This window comes from Triticum dicoccoides, chromosome 1B, assembly GCF_002162155.2.
Source record: "Triticum dicoccoides isolate Atlit2015 ecotype Zavitan chromosome 1B, WEW_v2.0, whole genome shotgun sequence".
NCBI lineage: Eukaryota > Viridiplantae > Streptophyta > Magnoliopsida > Poales > Poaceae > Triticum > Triticum dicoccoides.
The window spans coordinates 592,740,495-592,745,749 of NC_041381.1; positions in this window are offsets into that span (position 1 = coordinate 592,740,495).

The following is a 5,255-nucleotide window of genomic DNA, read 5'->3' on the forward strand; positions in this document are numbered from 1 at the left end:
TTTAGTGCATGGCTGGTGGACCCAGGTGCTGGTTGTCCCACACGTCAGCGAAAGTGAGTAATTTAGTGCATGGCTGGAGGAGGATCCGCATGGTAGAGCGTGTCCAGTGTTTTTCATTCTGAAGAAAAAAATGATTACAGCAAGCGTTTCCACTCTTACGACGGAGGAGTGCGAAAAACGGCAGCCACTTGAACATACACAGTGCTCCTACTACTAGGCATGTGCAGTGGTTCATAAGTCAGTAATACACAATCTTGTTGCTAGTGTAGTAAGATATGACGATAACAAATGATGTCGTGCGCATGTCAACTACTCCTATATGTAACATAGTACCGCTTTTTCGATTGTCCGGTCGAGAATGAACGGTCAGATCAATGTTAACAGAACTAGGTCCACAGCGCACGGAGATTACGGTGCTACAGTACTCCACGAAACATGAACCATATGAAGCACATCCTATAGTGTTAGACAGGGTGTATGAAGGGTGCACAGGATGGGAGCAAAAGTTCCCTTCTCGACCCACTTTTGGGTGTTTGGCAGAGTGCATGAACCATGAAGGGTGCATGAGTCCACACTAGTAGGTTGACAAAAATACACAAAGAAGAAACAACTATATTGAGATGAGAATGCAACCAAACACACCCACACGCTTTGTGCTACAGTGACTGATCTGCACCGTCTGAGTTTGATCCAACGGTCATGTTGTGCCGAGACATGGACATGCCCATGCAGAGGGCGCCTAAACACCACCGAAGTCCCTCTGCTTCTCAAGGCGCACGACGTTGGTGATGCAGGGTGCAACCGCCCGCAGAGCCCGCTCCCGATCGACGGGAGCCAGCTCGTCAAAGATGGCCTCCAATGGCACGAATGGATTCCGGTAACGGAGCCCTGAAAGGATTCGCCCGGCAACGGCGACGACAGCCCGCAACCCCTCCTTGTCCAGCTCAGCCCCCACCATCGCGCGGAGACGGCTCAGATCCTCGGAGATATAGGTGAAGAAGGAGACCAGGTCAGGAAGCCGCAGCTCGTTGAAGTCGACCGGGTGGTCGAACGGGTTTAGCCCGAGTGCCAGCATCGTCGCGCTGTCACGACGGTAGGCATCGCGCAGCCGCAACACGTGTGTGGCAACTTGGTTCACCAAGTGGCTGAGGCGATCCTGGACCTCGTCACGATTGGCCCGCTCGCGCTCCAGCCGGCTCCCCTGATGGCCTATTGTATCTCCCGCTTTCTGCAGCAACACCGCCGACGCCTCGAGCATCTTTGTGGTGGATGCCTGCCACTTTTGAAGCTCCGTGAACTCCCGCACATAGCGGAGGAGCATGGCACTCCTCTCCTCCTTGAGCTCACGGAGCTCCACGTCCTTGGCCCTGAGCTCCGCATCCTTGGCATGGAGCTCCTGTGTCAGGCGCCTCACCTCGTACTCCGTGATCTGCTGCGCCGCCATGGCACTAGGTAGAAGCAATGGGGAGAGGAAGCAAAGGGGGCGAAACGGCTGAAAGGCAATGCAATCTACGGGAAGGCGGAGAGAGCCAGCAGAGGAGCGGGGAATCTTTTGGTTTTCACCATGGTAAAACACCAGTCGATGACTTCTCACATCAGGGAGCAGTGGGTTTTTACAGGCGGAGTCATCGTGACTAATTGCTGCCGCGCCTGCTCCCGTCAATCAAAAAATTAAAAATCCTGCCGCGCCTGCTCTCGTCAATCAAAAAATTAAAAATCCTGCCACACCCAAACACCAGAGCAACGCCGCGGTGGACATTTAAATTTACCTGCCGGCAAGTAGATAAAAAAAGGGGTGAAAAAACAAATGTGGCGGCAGCCTAGCTAATCGGTCGAACTAGCCCAACTAGCTAGCCACCGTGCTTCACTGAGGTACTCGGCGGGAAAGGTGGTCTTTCGTGATTTGACGACTCATTTACTTGCTTCGGCGCTACGACCGAGGAGGACCGAGAAAACGCGCGGTAGGGCGTCTCATGTCAGGAAGATTATATGCATGCACCACCCGGGAGGACCCCGAAACCGCGCGGTAGGGTGAGCCACGTCTCGGCACGGAGGAAAAATGTGCGTGTAAAAATGTACTGTATCAGACGTAGTAACTATGGTTCGACCTCGGGACCCAGCCAGTCGGTCGAAAACACCCCACTAGCCACACAGCTTCACCATGCAAACGTGGCACGGTTAGCTCCGTCTCAACCAGCCACAACGTCTCTTGTTCTAGGCGATTCTTCTATTTTCCAAGCTTTTTTTAGTTGTAATAACACCACGTCAAGCTAGCGCCGCTCTTCGTGTGTGCCCGTGCAAAGGTTAGACGATGGAGAGAAGAAAGATTGAGATTGCAGACCTGGGACCCACCAGTAAGTGAGACAATGGTCATGCACGTGTTGACGAGGCACTCCCTCTACTCTACTCAACGCAAGTACTATATAAAATCAAGTTATGGGACAAAGCCAACAACCATTCGTTTTTTCAGGCTATCGACTTACGCTTTGTAGTCCAGGTTGCCAGTTCGAATCTCATCTTTCAGATTTGTTAGTTTCAGCCTATCGACTTACGCTTTCATGTATGACACGAATTCAAAAATACCCCTTCGTTCCTAAATATTAGTCTTTTTAGAGGCTTCAAATGGACTGGCACATACGGATGTATATAGACAGATTTTAGAGTCTAGATTCACTCATTTTGCTCCGTATGTAGTCACTTGTTGAACTCTCTAAAAGACTAATATTTAGGAATAGAAGGAGTATTTTTGAATTCGTGTCATACATGCATGGGTTGGAAAAATAGATGCACTATACTTATTGGATTGTTGTTGTGTTCGTGCGTGCGTGCGTGCGTGTGTGTGTGTGTGTGTGTGTGTGTGTGTGGTCATATGGTTGATACATACAAAGTTTTCTCACCTCCATATTGTTCATCTTTTAAATTTGAATTTGCATTAGAAAACTTACTAGGGATACCATGAAATGTGAAATCCACGTTGAGATCACTATATCACAAAATCACTCTAATTTAACAACTCGTCATAAATCAATTACCACGTTGAGATTAGTATTTGCAAGGAAAATACGGGTATTGTAATACACATAGATTCGTTCGGCAATTTAAAAGGTTCCTTTCGTATTCTTGAACGGTAGGACCCAACGGCGTACCAGCCAGACCTTGGCTCGCGTTGATCCTAAAAAAACGGGCTCGTGTCCTTCGGTGGCGTGCGTGGTACGCACATTAGGCGACCCCAACCAGTCGAGCCTCAGTGTTTCAAGTCGAAATATCTGGCGGCCAGAATTCCAGCCCTAGGAAATTCCCCTCATGTCCCCGGTCCATAATGACTACCAATGAACAACGGAGGGATGCTTTAGTAACTAGACAACGTTACCTACCGTGCCGAGCACGGTTCAATTCCCTCGGTCGCCGCTCATCAAGGTCACCCGTCAACTGCATTGCCTAGTACTACTACTACTACACCAGGATGAGCACATAATTGAGCCCGTTTGTTCGTTCCTGGTACTTGAGTTAATATATCAGGCAATGCACTGGTACGCAGGGATTATCCTTTTACTCCCTCCTTTCCGGTTTATAGGGCTTATCTCAAAATTTTAGTTTTTCCCATTTTATAAGTCTCAATTTGGTTGTTCCCCGTCACATGTTCAGATTTCAAGGTGCAATAAATCATTACATGCAAGAATTAAGAGAAAATTGACCAATGCATGTACTTTATGCATGCATGCATTGCAATTAATGCATTCGTAAACACAATTTTTGAGGAAAACAAGTGCATTAATTGAGTGGTTTGGCAAACTACAACAATTATTCCACCACTCACCATCTACCTTGGTTGGTGAGATTTTTGAATTGAGCCCTATAAACCGGAAAGGAGGTTTAACTAAGCAAAATGTTTGACCAAATCCATTCTTAAGAAATACAACAGGACAGATGCACGGCTTGAAAATTTATTGCATGATGCAGGTTATGATATTGTTTCGAATCCTGGATCTTAAATTTCAGAAAATCCAAAAGTGGGCATAAATTCTTGAAACTGAGCATGGTCACGTGATATGGCACAAATATTACTTCGTAAGTTTTTTCTTCAATTCGAGACAAGCTACTTATGACAAGTTGCACAAATGAAGAGCCAAGGTATTTTGGAACAAAGACCTATCACGTTAAGGAGAACGCTTTCACTATTGAAACCGTGGGCGTTTACGTGCCGCCACGAGTCCCCGCTTCTCATCGGCAGGTGCCATCCCAGCAAGCGTGTGAGTCGATGGGAAGCGTGTGAGTCGATGGGAAGCGTGTGAGCAGACCGCTGCGCCGGCTGTCAGGAAGGCGTGTAAGAAGACCGTTGTGCAGACACACTGGGAGGCGAGCCCTTTGACCAGGCTCCGCCGCCCACCGTCGTCCCAACTGCTCCCACTTTTAATGTCGCCGGTGCCGCAGTTTAAAATCAACCCCACACTACCCAGTATCGCTACAATCCTCTCTCTTCCTCTTTGATTCTCCTGTCGTCTACCACCAACTAGCCTGACCTAAACGTACGCCATGCCGCATCACGATGGTCTGCCCTTAGTGTTCCAGTTTCATTAGGAAGACACCCAGCCGGAGTCTTAAGAACATAAGGCACTTTGGGACGAGCTTGAACTGGCCTTGCGGGAACACGCCGCGCCTGTCCCCGCTCCCGTTCCGGCTCCCGTCGCCCCGACTGCACCATCGCCCATCCCCGTGGCATTGATGGGCTGGGAGACGCACATTGTCGCCGATCTTGATGCCACGGGGTTCCACGAGGTCCCCACCGACTTTCACGCGCCCGTGCACCTGCCAGCGCATGCGCCTGCGCGTGCACTGACCCGCACGCCCATGCCGGTGCCCGTGCACCTGCCAGCGCATGCGCCTGCGCATGCACTGGCGCGCACGCCCGTGCCGGTGCCCGTGCACACGAATGTTTCCGCCGCGCCGTTAACAGTGCCTGTCCCCGTGCAGGTGCCAGTGCCCCCCTCAGCGACATGGATGGCCGCTGTCGACCGCTTCCTTGCACCAACGCCAGTCGCCTCCTCCCGCCAGTTGACTCGCTCCGAAGTCTAGAACATTTTGGCCTTCCTTGAAGCTAGGCCAACGTACAGAAGTGGAAAAAGGGGTTGTGTACTTGAGAGACTTAGAGATCGAAACATGGACAGAAAGAATGAACGTGTGTTGGAAACCGATAGCTTGCTAAGGTGGTTAGGAGAGGAAGATTGACCGATACAGGAAGTATGTAGCGTTTGTGC